The sequence below is a fragment of the Xenia sp. Carnegie-2017 genome, unplaced genomic scaffold, assembly GCF_021976095.1.
Source record: "Xenia sp. Carnegie-2017 unplaced genomic scaffold, XeniaSp_v1 HiC_scaffold_41, whole genome shotgun sequence".
Classification (NCBI taxonomy): Eukaryota; Metazoa; Cnidaria; class Anthozoa; order Malacalcyonacea; family Xeniidae; genus Xenia; species Xenia sp. Carnegie-2017.
This window is the reverse complement of record NW_025813506.1, coordinates 611,139-628,623: the sequence shown is the minus strand read 5'-3', so window position 1 is coordinate 628,623 and position 17,485 is coordinate 611,139. Positions and strand designations below refer to the sequence as shown.

At 35.5% G+C, this 17,485-nt stretch overlaps 1 long non-coding RNA gene across 1 annotated transcript; it reads right to left on the bottom strand.

The window, feature by feature from the left end:
• Positions 1 to 2,780: 2,780 nt before the first annotated feature.
• LOC124456038 lies at positions 2,781 to 4,985 on the bottom strand. Its single transcript, XR_006952081.1, has 5 exons — positions 4,145 to 4,985; positions 3,990 to 4,068; positions 3,756 to 3,899; positions 3,246 to 3,336; positions 2,781 to 3,093 (listed from the first exon to the last, which is right to left on the bottom strand). It is a non-coding gene; the product is annotated as an uncharacterized LOC124456038 (long non-coding RNA).
• Between the last annotated feature and the right edge of the window lie 12,500 nt (positions 4,986 to 17,485).

Sequence of the window (17,485 nt, the reverse complement as noted above, 5' to 3'; positions counted from 1 at the left end):
ATTCAACTTCATTGCAACCAATGCATCTTATGTGAATTTTTCATCACCTGGAATTGAAAAACGTATGGATTTTGTCAGATGATGCAGTACTGTATTTAATGTTTCATGCATGTCATGATAAGCTTTTCTTGAGCAAATATTTCAAGGTAGTAGCAAAATTTGGCACATTATTGAACAAAGTAGTTTTTATCTTGATTTTGATGTACTAACCTGTTTACTACACTGTGTAACAAACAATTCATTTACAGAAACACCAGATGGCATTTATAAAACTTTTAGCATAAAGCAAACCTTTACACACCATCGTCATGCTTGTCCAAATCTGTCAAATTGTCCAGGCTAGCTGTTTAATACAGGTAATTTTTATTGTAAGACATGTACCAAAGAGCTCATTAATTAATCCTGCACTGCATTTGATTTCAATACAGCTCTGTTCTTAATATTTGCTTCATATTTTCAGAAAATGTCATGAAAAAATCCTCCATTTCTTGGAGGTAAAGTCAGTTGAAACAAGGAGTTTTAAGACATGCATATCTCGATAAGAATTGGTTGCTTTGCCTCGTCTAGCAAGCGATTAAGTAAAGAACAAATAAGACTGGATATACATAACTTAAATTATAACTTAGAAGTAAAAACATTCACAAAATATATACCATCACACTTCAAGTATTGACTTAAAACAAAACACTGAACACTTTAAATGGTAAACAATCTTACGTTGCTCACCGGTGTCATGAAATGTTTCCTTTTCTGGCATTACTTCAGCATCCGTATACCAAACAAGTTTGCAGCATGTTTTAAAGATAAAATTTCTAAAGTTTTTGTGCTTGGCATTGATATTTTATATAATCGCAATTGTGGTTGTCAAATCCGGGTGGGCGAAAAAAATTTCATTTTATGAGCCCACGTCTTTCCGCTGACTTTGACAACCAAAATCCGCCATGTTTTTGACCACGCAGCCGCGCGCTGATAATTTATAGTAATTTGGTTGACGTTTCCCCTCCAGGTCTTATAGAACTCAATGGTTTAAACGAGCGCGCCATGTTTACTTCCTACGACTGGAAACTAATTGACACAGGTAAGAGCTCCGTTTACTTCCGGGAGCATACCTGCACTATAACTACTGTCGCCATAGGTCCCAAACCCTCCTATGTAATTTTTAACTATACACGCTAATTAATACTCTAACCTAAGTATTTATTCAGTAAATCCCCCAAAGACTGAGCAATGGCGAAGCAGGCCTGTCGGGATGAATCTGTAGTTTCTGTGATTTTTCCTACATCACTTTATGAATATATATATATATATATGTCACAAAACAAACACCACAAAACCACACAAGCAGTCACAAACAACACAAACATCAGACTATGGAAAAGATATGTCGATGATATCTTTGCCATAGTCAAGAAAGACAAAACTGAACAAATCCTACACACCATAAACAATACCACAAAGAATATAACCTTCACTAAAGACGAAGAGCACGACAAACAACTTACTTTCCATGACATCCTACTAACCAGAATAGATAACGGTACACTAAACACACAAGTATACCGCAAAACTACCCATACTCACGAAATACTCGATTTTAATAATCAACCAACACAACACAAAATAAGCTCCATTCGAACACTTAACATGATAAACACTAATTGTAACACCGAGGAAGCCAAGAAAACAGAACGCAACTACTTATAATCCACATTTACTAAAAACAATTATCCTAGAAACTTCATAAACAAAACTATAAGCAAAATACAAGACAAACACAAACCAACAAAAGCAACAAGAAACGGGACGAAACAATAAAAATCATTACATTACTATACATTAACGGAACTTCATAAATGACTGCCAGACCATTTAATATCAACGTGTCATTAAACATAAAGACAAAACAACAATTCATGATACAACTGACGCGATCTACAAGATACCATGTAAAGACTGCTCAAAACAATACGTAGGACAAACATCAAAGATAAATAAAGCAACACTCACAGAACACAAAAACGCCATAAAACGACGAGATCCAAACTCACTACCGGCAGGACATACCCACAGAAACAAGCGCACATTCGACTCGACAGAAATTAAACTAATCGGACGCGCACAGACTAAACACGCACGCAAATTTAAAGAAGCTTGGTACAGTAAAGACAACGACACAATAAACAGACACATTGACATGCCAATCATATACTCACAACTAAAGAAAAATGACAAAAAATTACAAACAACACCAAAACTACAACATCACAATCTAATGATATTAACACCAATTATATTCACAATACACCAATACCCATGATAACGCATTCCACACCGTCCAATTAAACTAATCCATGGCTATTGTCTCTAAGATCGCACTGTAAGTTTTGGGGAGTAAAAATTACCCTTAAGGCTAGGAGTTAAATGAAAAAAGATTTGATTTAAGGAAAAGTAACGAGGTTCAACATGCAAACATAACTACTCAACCATTGACAGAGTATTGGCAAACATAATACTCTAACATTGGCAGAACATTGATAATTGTGAGGGGGAAGGGGAATTCATATATTCATATGTTATAATTCCTAAAACTAATTAATTTTAATGTAAAGTAGAACGGGCACAAATGAGTAATAGCGCCCCCCCCCCAATTTTCAATACTCCGCCACCCTTGAGTACTCCCCTCAATAATTAAGCTAGCTACGCCAACATAAAACATGTGTCCACCGTAACAGAAAAATGGTCTAAATGTCCAGTGTTATGGTTTGAATGTCCACCTAATGTTTACTTTAAACTGGCAAAGAGCTTTAATAAATTTTTGCAAGATAATTCTATTGGTAGCAGTGTGCTGCAACCCAACAAAAACGGAATCAATAAAAAGAAATACATCCTTATGATCTTGGGAATAAGCTATAGAAAATACATAGTATGTTGCATAGAGCGTAAAAAGGACTGTGTCTAAAGAAAATGAAGTTACGTCAACGAGTTGTCGTCCTTCGACGCACAATAGTAGCCGGTCAGGTTTCAGTATGTTTTCACCAATAACCAAAACTCGTGGATTGGTGGTGCGGGTTATTTTGTACGGCAAATCATCATCTTCATAAAACATACACAAAAAAGAAAATGCTTCAGTGTTTGAAAGTTGCCTCGATGAACGCACTGTATGGAAAACGTTTCTAGTAAATTAAAGAAGAACATCGACACAAGCGTTGCATGCAATTCACTAGGAAGTCTTTATCATTGCTTACCGACAGCATTTCCATCATGCTGGGCTATTTTCAGACGTTTTCTTGGTTAGCAAATGGACTAACAGCATCACTGAACTTGTTGTTTCAAAGTCTGTTTAAAAGTTAACACAACTTAACATTTATAAATGATTATATTTTCCTTAAATATTGTGATAATAAATTTACCACGCGGAAAGCATATAGGGATGACAGTGTCATCGCTACACCTTGTAATTTATAATACCCTGTGACTAAAAGCGAGAGACTTGCCAGTTGGGAAACGGATACGTATTAAAGAAACAATTGCCCAACATAAAATTCGAAAAAAAAGAAAAAAATGGCTTTATTTCGAATTTTAGGTTGAGCAATTGTTTTGTATATTTAGTATATACTTTTTTTAACTTCCTAAGTGTATGTATTCTAATCTGTATGTATTATAATTTTTAAATATTATACTCCATAGCTACAAAATGCTCATGCAGATTATCTTTTAGTAGTATTTTTCAGAGGTCTTTACTATGCTATTTTTACCTCCGGAGGAGTCCTCTATTTCTTCTGATACTGTTTTTTTAGGTACTTCAAGATTGCTTTTCGATAATTAGAGAATGACGACTTCATGTCTTTAACGGCAGAATGATCTCTCATCACTCTGCAGTATTCATGGCGAATCTAAAACTGCAAAATAATGTTTGTGAAACATCTGATTTATTGTAAAATATAGTGAAAGCAAGACTTTGTCACAATGCAACGTATTCAACCCCTAACCCCTTTAAGTGTGGATAAAGGAGGATATTGTTGTACGATATCTTTAACAGGAACAACTGTAGTCAATATGTTTCTTCGTCTGAAATCGTAAGTTGAATTCATTAATACTTTAATAATTCCATAATCTTGAATGGATGATGATTTGCGGCATTCACTTTGCAAGTGTAAAATATGCTCCTTGTGAATGGTCTCCGTTGTGTTGTTACATGATGGTACTTCGCTCCAGATATTTGTTTGTCTTGGCCTTCCTTTCCGAGGATGAGTCACGCTGCCCTGGAAATCAAAGTCAACAGTCAATGACTTTCGTTTCTTTTTGTTCTCGTTTTTTCGAACATGTTTAAGTCGATTTTTGATTGATTCAGACCAAGACCCCTAAAAATTTTCAAATCACCACTTATTGTATATATTTATAATTTTTGAAGAAAAGCGCACACTTGTTCATTTTCCTTAAATAGCAGAATGTTGACTTACACTTAGACATTCTTCACTTTGATCATTATGATATATGTGGGAAACATAAACTGATCTAACTAGATTAGAAGTTTTAGCTCTGCTTTGTAGCTATAAACAGAGCATCATTTAATTCTTTCTTGGGAAATTGACTGTTCTTGCAGTAAAGGAACATAGAAAAATTTGCTTATCAGAATCATTCTTTCGTGTAGCCTAAACACAATAATAGGAACAAGTTCAAATTCAGGCAGAAATGCTTGCCTGTCGTCGTTTGTGGTAAAAGAAGTTTGTGCTAAATATACTGTCACGCAAGATCACTTCGCAAAATTTAAATATACCTGTACGTTTAATTACTCTATGAGTTATGACATACGAATCCACTTCCTATAGCATCCTTGAGATGTGGGTATTTAGTGACAATTGGCAAAGAAACTTTATTTCTTTCCTCGTTGTTTATGTAAGCGATGCTATGAGATGCTATGTCTGTACATATATCCCTTATAAATTCGCTCCTTAGTGTCCCAGTCAGGCAATTATTCGCCAAAGCGGATGCTACAGCAGGTGAAAACTGGTAAAGTAAACAGGTCCATATGAATATATGTGTAAAATAAAAAGAACGCGCTCATAAATAAGAACATTTTAACGATAGCTGTCCGTGGTTGCTAAATTTATCAAAATAAGAGTAAAGAGAGAAATTAGACTGCACTGTTTCGAGCAGTTTATAGTCTTTGAAATACAGCCGGTTTCGTTTTTCTTAGTAAGTAATGATTAATGGTATACGCATGTTTTAAAATATGTTTGCAGCGTGAAAAACCTAAGATTGTTGAAACTAGAAATCTAAAAAATTACAACATTGATCATTTCAGTAACCATTTTTTTTACTTATTGACAGACTCTAATAGGAATCATCGTGATCCTGATATTTTATGGGCACAATTTAAAGACATTTTTAATCACGTATCAGACATTTATACTGCAATAAAAACTAGGAAAGTCAGAAGCACTTATGCTCCTTGGCTAACAGCTCAGATTAGATGTGAGATGAACAAGCGTGATTACTTGAAAAAGTGAGCCGTTAAAACAAACTCAGAAAATGTTTACCGAGTTTTTCAAGCTAAACGTAACGAAGTTAATAAGTTGATTAAGTCTACAAAATTACGATATTGTAAGGAAAATATTGAAATGAACAAAAATAATCCAAAAGAAATGTGGAAAAATATAAATCAAGTCATTAGTGAAAATGGTCGATGTTCCAAAACCTCCACCATTACAACAATCAAAGATGAAATGGGCAATAATATTTATGATGAAAAATCAAGAGCTAGTCAATTAAATAAATATTTCGTAGAAATCGCCCCTAAATTATCAAATAAACTTCCTGAAAGTCCTAAAGACTTCTCTGATTACTTAAATCCGTTAGATTGTGAATTTCAATTTCTTACAATTTCGGATGAAACAGTTTACCAAAAAATATCAAAACTTAAAAGCGATAAAGGTGCTGGATTAGACAAAATATCTTCCAAATTTTTGAAAGATTCTGCTATTGTCATCACTCCATAAATGGCGTAGTTTACTTGGATTTACAGCAGGCTTTTGACACCGTAGATCATAGTATCTTGTTAAAAAAAACTAGAACTTTATGGCATAAAAATAATGCGCTTAGCTGGTTCATCTCATATCTAAGTAACAGAAAACAAGTATGTAAAGTAGGAATATCTATTTCAAACAGTAAAAATATAACGAAGGGTGTACCACAGGGGTCAAATCTTGGTCCTATTCTTTTCTTACTTTATATAAATGATTTGCCGAATTGTCTTAGTTCCTCCGTACCAGCACTTTTTGCAGATGATACAAATCTCACAGTTTGTGCCTTTACATGAAACGAGATTCAAAAAAATTTGGAAATTGAATTACATAAAGTCCATATGTGGCTTTTAAGTAATAAGCTGACCTTAAATCTCAAATATGTTAATTGGAACAAGACAAAAGTTGTCCCAAGTTAGTGCTGATCCAATTTTATCGATAGGGACTGAGGCCATTAAACGTGTTTCATCCACCAAGACACTTGGTGTAGTTGTGGATAAGTGCACAGTTGGAAAAATCATATTGAAAATGTGGCCAAAAATGCTGCCAAGGGAAATGGCGTACTGCGTAAATCAAAAAAAATACTTGATAAAGACACGCTTAAAGTCATGTATAATGCTTTTGTATTGCCACATTTTGATTACTGTTTTTTGGTATAGAACAACTGCTCCGATAGTTTACAGATTAAATTACAAAAACTTCAAAATAAAAATGGCCGAATAATTACAGGTGATTGCTATAAATCTGCCTCAGACTCTGTAAGAGCTAAACTCTCTTGGGACACCTTAGAGGCAAGGAGAAAAACGCAATTAGGGAATTTAATGATGCAAATAATGAAAGATAATTCTATAGATTATCTTCAACAGTTTTTCTCAATACGTAGTAATGGAATGTATAAAGTACGAAATAACAATCACGTTCTCAACTTGCCAAAACCAAAAACAAATGTCTTAAAACGTAGCTTTGCATAGAGAGGTGCAGACGCTTGGAATAATATTGAAGCTAAAAGAAAATATCCATTGCATGCATAAACTTTATAGACTTAATATTTTTTTTATATAGCTCATACTTTGTTTTTTTTGTTTGTTTATTCTATACCTAGATGTAGTATACTTTTTATTTTTATTTTATCACACGGCTATCTGAAAATCAACTCTTTTTTTATATGTAGTTGTATTTTAGGATCTAAGTTGAGATACTACCGTGTTTAAATAAGTGTAAATAAATAGATAAATAAATGTGAGATCGGGGTCGGAATCAACGTCAGGAAGTGAGAAAAGATGTGAGATGTAGTTGGCGTCTGGACAAATGAATAAATATTGTGAGACAGCACTAGAATTATTGTAATTAGTGGCATGTTGGGTTAGTCTTGTGTGTAGGTTTCGTTCAGTTTTGCCTATGTATGTATAGGTTGTGGTCACCTGGACATTTAAATTCATATACAACATTGGCTTTAAATTCATGGGCAAAACAAAATATTTGTGTGTCCAAAATATCAAATACCTGTTATTTAAGGAACAAAACTTTGCATTTTTACGTTGAATTAAAAGGCGAGCATAATATGAATTAAAATATAATCAGAAGGATAAACCTTCTCTAGTAGAAAAATATGTTTCCCATTAAAACAAAACACAACCTCTGTTGCATTTGAGTTGTTCAAGAGCGACAATCGCAAAGAGAAACGTACTCAAAAGAAAAATAGTCTTAACCCTAGACAATTAAGATTCTATCTCTAGGTCATTTTGCTAAAATAACCTAAATGCAGCCTTTTCTATAGTACGCAAATATCCTAAATGGTTATTAATACAAGAGGCTATTCAAGATACAACAGAGTTCAGAACTTCAGAGTAATGAGAGCATGTATTCAGTATTCGTTTACAACTCTTACATTACGTGGTGTTATTTAAATATACTATAAATCAATATAATATATACTTACTTTATTCAAGAAATCTTGGAGAAATGGACCATAAATGTTAATATTCCGATAAAGTGGTTTCGACTCTGCTGACGAAGAAGCATGTTTCTTTCACTCTTGCTTAATTCCGCCATGTTTATTTTAAAAAATGCATTGCATTTGGCATTGCCCCAAACGCATGGGGTAGTTTTTACACCCACATGTTGCATTTACACCCAAAGAGGGTCATTGTAAACGTTACCATTATTTTGAGGGTGAAATTTAAATTACGGATAGCAAAATACCCAAGATTTTAGAGTAAATATTACTCTTTAGTCAATTACCCATCTGATAATTACCCATCTGTTAACTACCCTAATAAAAGTCAATTATTTAGTCATTATCAGATGGGTAATTTAGTCAATTACCCATCTGATAACTACCCTAATAAAAGATAATTTTTACCCCCTAAAATATGCAGTGTCACGATTTAGTTCGTGCTTATCATCAAATTCCTGTCGCCGAGGAAGACGTATGCAAAACAGCTGTCACGACAACCTTTGGTCTATTTGAATTTAGCCACATGCGTTTTGGTCACCGTAATGCAGCCCAAACATTTCAACGTTTCATGGACGACATCACTCGTGATCTAGATTTTGTGCTCATTTACATTGATGACATACTCATTGCAACTTCAAACGCCTCAAAGCACTAACAACATCTTCGCCTTCTCTTCATTCATCTTCGGCAGTATAGTGTTATCATAAACCCGCAATTTTCCTCGACCAGACTCTCTCCGCAAGCTACGTGAATTTCTTGGTCTCGTTAATTTCTACCAACGTTTCATCTCTCACTGCTGTTAATTTATTGTTAAAGCACAAGCAAAACGACATATATTTGCCATGCGGTGTCGAGCAGAACACAAGTCAAAAGGTGAAAATATTTAAATTAGCATACAATAAATAGTGCTTACTAGATCATGTGACTAGTTCTATGAGCAGATATCTTATACTTAGTTTAATACACATATAATGTATCGTCATTCCTAACACTCCCACTTGAGGATATCATTATTAAACAAGACTAAAGTTAATTGATTTCAGAAACTCCCAATTGTTCTCTGAATTTTATAAATTTTTCCTTGGATAGACTTTTGGTCATGATGTCGGCCAACATTTGATCTGTAGGGCAGTACTTCACATCAATTGACCCATTCCCAACTTTCTCTCGAATAAAGTGAAATGCAATGTCAATATGTTTGGTGCGGTTATGAAACTTAGCATTCTTTGATAGTTCGATAGCTCCTTGGTTATCTTCATAAATAACCAATGATTTTTCTGATCTTACATTCACATCTTGTAGGAGCTTCTTCCACCATACAATTTCTTGTGTAGCTAAACTTAGTGCGACGTATTCAGCTTCGGTAGAAGACCTTGCAATACATGTTTGCCTTTTGCTACACCAACTTACCGTACTTCCTTTGACTTGAAACACATACCCAGATATTGATCTTCTAGTATCCAAATCGTTTCCCCAATCAGCATCAGAATATCCAATGATCATTTGCTTTTCTTCATTAGCTTTAAATACTAGACCATGATTAATAGTCCCTTTAATATATCTTAAAACTCTTTCTACTCCTTTGAAATGTTCCATTCCAGGTCTAGACATGTATCTTGCCAGAATTCCTACTGCACTTGCTAAATCGGGACGTGTTGCCGTAGAAACATATGTAAGGCATCCAATCATCTTTTGGTACTCTTGAACATTAATGGGCTTTTCATCTTCGGATAATGCACAAAACTGTTTTCCTGCTTCCATTGGTGTACTGACGGGTTTAAAATTTTCCATTTGAAATCTCTTGAGAATACCTTCAAGATATTTTGGTTGGCTAATGGTCAGCTTTCTTGACTTCCGGTCACGTTTAACTACCATGCCGAGAACATAGTTCACTTCACCCAAGTCTTGAACTTTAAATCGTTTGCCAATTAATAACTTTTCTTTATTTAACATACCGATATTGTTAGAGAAAAGTAAAATATCATCTACATGAATGGACAGGATGACAAAATTGATTCTCCCATCCTTTGCTTTGATCGATTTCATATACAAACATTGGTCTGAATCGGCTTGTTTGTACCCACTTGTCTTCAAGTAATGATTTATTGATGAATTCCAGCATCGAGCTGCTTGTTTTAAGCCATACAAGCTCTTTTTCAGTTTGCATACATGATTAGGATTACCTTTATCAACATACCCATCTGGCTGACGCATGTAAATCTCTTCATCCAGATCTCCTTGTAGAAACGCTGACTTTACGTCCATCTGATGAACTTCCCAATCCAGAGAGTTAGCCAGAGCAAGTAAAGACCTCATTGAAGTGTTGCTCCAGTATTGCTCAGCCTCTCACCGACAGGTTGGGCATATCAGATTCACCAAAGAAATCCCAATCTACTAAACCTGTCTTGTCTGCCTCTGCTACAACTGCATTTCACAATATTAAAACAGCATTGCCTGACACGGCACTCTTGGCTCACCCACAATCCAACGCCAAACTTAGTCTCATGACGGATGCTTCAGACGTTAAAGTAAGAGCTGTTCTCCAACAAAAAGTCAACAACATGTGGCAACCACTTGGTTTATTTTCCAAACGTTTGCGTTCACATGAAACTCGCTACAGTGCTTTTGGCCCAGAGATGCTTGCAATCTACCTTGCCATCCGCCATTTTTGTCATCACCTGGAAGGGTGGCCCTTTTTTGTCCTCACTAACCAAAAACCATTTATGTTATGCGTTACATAACCATAAAAAAAAACACTCTCCTTGAGAACTTCGCATCTCGATTTCATCTCTCAATTCACTACAGACCTTTGTCATGTTCAAGGTGAGCAAAATCCGGTAGCCGATGCCCTTCCCGCATCTCTTCTTTCACTTCTCCGGATCAAATCAATGTAGAAGACATTGCCGTGACCCAACAAGGCGATGAGAAACTTTTTTAGTATAGAAGTAAAGCTGCTTCTTCGTTGATGCTGAAAAGATGTCCGATACCCCTTCTAACAAAACTATCAATTGCGAAGTTTTCACTGGCCAGCTATGCCCGTATACTCCTTCGTCGTTCAAAAAATCCATCTTTAATGCCCTTCACAACCTTTCTCATGCAGAGATTAAACCCACTTAATGTTTGATCACAGACCGGTATTTTTGGCCCGACATAAATCGGGACGTGCGACAATGGACCCAAACGTGTTTGTCTTGTCAACGCAGCAAGATCCATCACCACACATGTGCCCCGCTTTCCACATTTGCAATCACTACTTCCCATTTTTTCCATGTTTATCTCGACATTGTTGGTGCCTTATTTCCATCAAATTTTTTTACGTACCTTCTTACCTGCATCGTCCGTTTCACTCGTTGGCCTGAGGCTATTATCATCTCTGACATCACTGCTAACACCATCGCCAAAGTTTTTGTCACTCACTGGATCTCCGTTTTAGTGTTCCTTAAATCATTATCACTGATCGAGGTGAACATTTTGAAAGTCAACTGTTCTCTTCTCTTACGTCTTTTCTCGGATTAACGCGCATACGTACCACTGCCTATATTACCCTATTGCTAACGGCCTTGTTGGACGATTTTATCGTTAAATCTAAGATTCATTAAAAACAGCCAATGACCCAAATCACAGGTGCAAACGTTTACCTCTTGTCCTGCTTGGCATTCGTACAGCCGTTAAAAATGATCTTGGACACAGTGTTGTTGAACGAGTCTCCGGCACAACACTTTGTTTGCCAGGTTAATTTTTTCACCATTCCACTCGTACTCTAAACCTCGATCTGACTTCATACGTTGACCGTCTTAAAGAACTCTCCATGATTAACAACCACCTCCAGATCGTCATCTGACAAAACCTCATCACCTTCCGAGCGATCTTCAAACCACAACACAGTACAACTCAGTATGACGGTCCATTAAAATTTATCTCCCCATTCAGAGAAACACTTTAAAGTTGATTTAGAAAATCGCATCGATAACATATCTATCGACCACCTCAAGCCTGCACATCTCGCTACGACACTCATCAACAATACCGATGAATGCCTACATACAGACGACAAAACTATCCAGCCCAGTCAAACCAGTACGAGTACCCCTCCTTCACAACCACTCATAAAGTAAATACGATCTGGTCGTCCTGTCCACATTCCTCAACGCTACATTTCAATCGTTTCTTATTAATTTCATTAATTTTGACACCAGCTGGGGGCTCCTGTAGTGACGTACATAACGTGCCTATATTATTTACCTAGATTTATGTCTTAGCAATAGAGAAAATAGCCAATCCTACTTTTCCTCAAACGCGCTACTTAGACACAGAATAGACATCTAACAGAAGGCCCACTCGTCTAAAATTGTGTCGTAATTTCTGTCTGCGCACGCGTGACTTCCTAGCAAGATACTTTCACAAAATCAATATGGAATAGCATTGCAAGAAAATGCTATTTTACTAATAATTCACGTACAAAGCAAAAGTTTGCCAAAATATTTACACAAAGTTAGCATCTTGCGGAGGAGATAAGGTTCCAAGCTTTTGTAGTGTAAAACGATATATTTGTAAAAACATCTACATTTTCAATTGCAATCTAGCGGAAGTATCTGGCTGGGAGGTGGGTTTGCTTTCGAATTTGCTTCAAGAAAGTGGGGATTCGAAAATCAAAGGTTCCGACATGAGCAGTGGCGTAACTAGCGGTCCCCCTTCTCCCGCCCAGCGAGACTAAAAATTTTCAAAAAAATAATATTTATTCTATTTCGAGATGAGATATACATTATTTAAAAGATAATTTGTAACATTATCTTTTATTCGTTCATTTTCACGTTTTTATTCGGTGGTTCTTAATTGCAACAACACAAAATGTCAATATTTGTCTTGTAACTTAGCAACCGCCTTTCCTTGCACATTTCAGTGCGTGCTCGCTCGATTTCTCCACGTGTTCCGCCTATTTTCATAGGGCGGAATATAGAATATAATTCTATATGAGAATTTTTTGTCTCTGGTTGGTTAAGGCACTTGGCGCATGCTCAAATGTCCTTTTTTATAGTCGAACTCCCGCTATTTTAAATTGGCGGAGGTTATAATTATTTGAGCTTTTGATACGAGTACAGCGGTTAGTGATTATCAAATTATGAGATTATTGTCGGTATTAATTTTCTATTGTGTTTGCTCTAAAATTGCTATTTTGTATTTGTGTATGACACAATGGCTTCAAGTGCGACTGCGATTTGCTCAACTGATGTTGATTTAGTAAATAGCTTATTAGCTAAACCATACTCTCTTCGATCGTCTGTTGAACAAAATGTTATCGTTCATGAACAGCCTACTCCTGATTTAATAATTCAAAATAAAGAGCAAGCATTTTAGAGAGATTGGTATGAGATGAAGGACTGGCTGTGTGGCACTACAATTTGGCAGAAAGTGTTTTGTTGGCCGTTTCCAATGTTTTTCCTGCAAGCATCGCCATCATTGCCAACATCGCCATCATTGCCAACATTGCCATCAATGGCTACAACGATATGCGGAGTATTATGTCTGATGCTAAGAGCATGAAAAATCTAAATCGCATTTGACTGCTTTTGAGATATGGAAAATGTATGGAGCTAGTGAACGAATTGATTGTCTTATGTCAATCGCTAGAAGAAACGAGATTCAGCGTCACACTGAGGAGGTAGGACAAAATGGAGAAATTTTAAAAACTGTTACTGAGGCAGTGCTGTACTTGTCAAAGCAAGAGTTGCCATTTAGAGATCACGACGAGTCCGAAGGTAGCTTGAACAAAGATAAATACAGACAGTTGCTCCAATGTTTTGCTTAGTTTGATTCGGCAGACTAGCAGAATCTGATTTAGTTGGTGACAGAAGATTTACTGGAGTGTCCCCAGAAATTTAAAATGATCTTATTAGCTGCCTTGATTCCATTCTTGAGGGTGAAATTAGGAAGGAAATAAAAGAATGCAAATATATGAGTATTCAGGTTGATGAAGCATCTGATGCTTCCACCAAAAGGCAGTTAAGTGTTATTGCTCTGTTTGACAAAGCAAGTGAAATTATTGAGAGGCAATTAGGATTAGTGGATGTAAGTATGAACAGAAATGCCACAGCAAAGTCACAAGTTGTCAACTATAAGCTTGGCGATTATTCTGATATAAAAGAAAAACTTGTTTTGCAAACATATGATGGTGCTTCTATCTTGCCTGGCCATATCAATGGTGTTCAAGCACTGCTTCGACAAGAGTATCCTTTTGCCCATTTTGTTCATTGTGCAGCTCATAGATTGAACCTGGTCCTATGCCAGTCAGCCTCATCAATTTAACCTGTTAAAATTTACAAGCAATGTCCCAAAAAGAAAAGCTTTTCTCACTTTAAACAAACTTGAGTTTCCTGCCCCTGGTAAAACAAGATGGCAGTATTGCTCTAGATTAATCAATGTATTGCACAAAAACTATAAAAAACATTTAGATATTTTTGAGGGGGTACTTGAACAACCAGCTGGGTGGGATGATGAGTCATTAAGTAAAATAAGTGGCTTACTGCATTATCTTGATAGCTTTCTCTTTTGTTCTCTAGTGTGTGTTTTTTATAGGATTTTAGAACTGTCCATAATTTTGTATTCCATTTTTTAAAAATAAGGAAACCCATTTTAATCATGGCATAAGCAAGATTGACAATTTCAAGCAGTTCATTGCATCACTTGAACGATTTCAAGATATTATAGTTCGAGTTTTTAGATCTTGTAAATCCTAAACTATTTACTACATGGAAGGGCATAGTTCAACGTGACAAGATCAATCTTCTGAAAGACAAGTATATTCCTCTTTTTGACTTTCCAACTTTGGAGAGTCAACTTTCCTTCAGTTGCAACGAGAAGAACTTTCACAAAGAGTGCAGTAACAAGGTGCTTAAATACATCTACAATTTTAATCTCTAGTCCTGTTTACGTCAAGTGGTAAATTTGTTAAAATTAAATTGTGTCTTGGCAGTGACATGTGCTTCAGTAGAGAGGTCATTTCTTGCTTGAAAAGAGTAAAAAGCTATGTGAGGAATAGAATGGATCAAGGTTGGCTTAGCTCTTTGTGTAGAATATCTATTCACAAAGATATCATTGAACAACAAGAGGAATCAGAGGTGTTGCAAAATGAGGTGGTTGAAAAATTTGTAGAAAAACCCTGGAGGCTGGCCTTTTTTCATAAATGATGGGTATTGAAGGTGTTTTTATATTTGTTTTTATGGTGGTTCGTTGAGAAAATTAAGCATTACTTTAAAGAACAAAGCCATCTCACTCTACCTGCCCCAATTTAAACAAGTGTAAGCTAACTAGTGAAATGCTAAGGACAATCTCTCCCTATGCATTTTAGGAAGTATCGTTTACTATGTTGTTTTCTGTGCTAATCCAAATTTTTCTGTTTATTTAGGGGCAGTGATGAGTTTGATTCATTATGCTTTAGGAGACAGTTACCGCCTGCGTAACGTTTCTCTGAGCCACCTTTAGTACCTTTAACTATTTGCAGTTTTGAAAATTGCCACATTAAGAATGCAGCTAATAAAAACGTGTATTTAACTTATTGTACAACAAATAATTCGCCCTCGAAATCGTAGGAAATGCTGTTTCCAAGGCTCTGGATTTCAAAATATTCCGGAAGAACATGCCCTTGGACTCCCATAGTTGACCCCATTAAACTTTTACCCTAGACGTTGGTAGTAATTTGTAGCACTTTTTATTACCAATTTAGTTCACCCCAGCTTCTGTTTATATTGTCGTCAAGGTAAAACAAATCCTTCCACTTTTTGGTGTAATTATTACCCCAGAACACCAAAAACTTGGCAATTATTTTAGTTCTTTTCATTATTCTATAAAATGGGGTAAATTATTATACCTTGATTTGGAATTACCCTTGAAATATGTAATTATGACCCCATATTCATTTACTTCATAGAATTTAGTGTGTAACCTACAATTCCATTAAATAAAATGAAACAAAACGGACATAATAAGGTGCACGTAAGCATACAGATAAATAAGTTGAAACAAACACATGCCCAAATTTGGAGGAAATGTTTAGTCGTTTTCAAATTTATTTAGTATATTCAGTATCTGGTGCAAGTAGTGTGCATGGCAGAAAGTGCTTAATAAGAGGAACTTGCTTATTTCAATATTCACAAGTAAAGTTCAACTCAACCAATGAAACAATTAGGAAAATCCATTATTAGTCATCAATTCAGTAAAGGCAACAGCAATATTAAGTGTGTTTAACGGAATGGTTATTGCCAAGCTAGAAAACTAACAAAAATCAAAACACTAACTAAAAATGATAACAAACTATGTACCTTGTACACATATGTTCGTAAAAAATGTCTGACGAACCTTGAAAGTGCACCAAGACGAACATTCACTAGTTGAAATTGTTTTGACAAATGAGGCAAGGAGTTATACATACACTCACTGAGTAAAGCCTTAAGCAAGAAGGAAAGCGAAAAATGCTATACGCTATGATCTTTAACTTTCTTTGTTGTTTATGAAAAATCAATATTTTTGCGATGACAATAGATCATTAGATGGAACAAGAATTGCATCATTTACGCGTGTTAAGTAAGTCACCTACTCTCGCCTCCCTATGACATATAATATTTAAAATTATTCAAAAAAATAATATTTTGTTTAGATTCGGCAGAAGAACTGCTTAATAATATAAATAGAATTGCATAATAATATAATTACAATTGCGCAATAGAAAGAATGCTTGTTTGCCTTTTTTTTTCTGCATTTATCTGTCGCATTATAGCAAAGAAAATGTGGGACATTTTGGGAATTTTCAGTAAAAAAATCTCTAAATTTCATGTATATCTCGATCTGAACTATCGAAAATCAATAAAATAACTGTATAATGCATGCAATGGCGAAGGAAGTTTAATGATTTGTGGGGGGTGGGGCGATAATCAAATATGCAAGTTATTCATGCAGGATTAACTTTTATGAAAGTCCATTGCTTTCTTCAAATTATAATATGCATTTATAAAGTATGTTCCCCACCCCACAAATTATCCTTCATTCTACGCCCCTGAATCCATGCCATGGTGTCAAAACGAGAAAATGAAATAACAACAGTAACACTTATGGCAAGATCATCAAAACTGTGCAACTAATCAAAATAAAGAACAAGCAGGGAGCCACAAAATTGAGCCCTGTGGGCTTGAATTTAATGAAATTCTTGGACTACTCCAACTTCACTGGAAGTTCGGTTTTCCTTAATTAGTAAACAGGGAAGCAAAAATTTATCATAAGTGAAAGTGCTTGTTCATCAGGTCTCTATTTATCTTCTTAAGTAGTTTTTAGTGTTATAGCAAGTGACGTAACAATGGACAAAATTAATAGATAGGCTAGGAGGACAGGAAAAAAGTACTATACTAAACTTTTCCATACTTATTACCAATGTTATTAAAACGAGTCAGTCAGGCTGAGCTGATACATGAAGATCAACACCCCTTGATTTAGCGTTATAAATTCCTTAAGGCAAAAC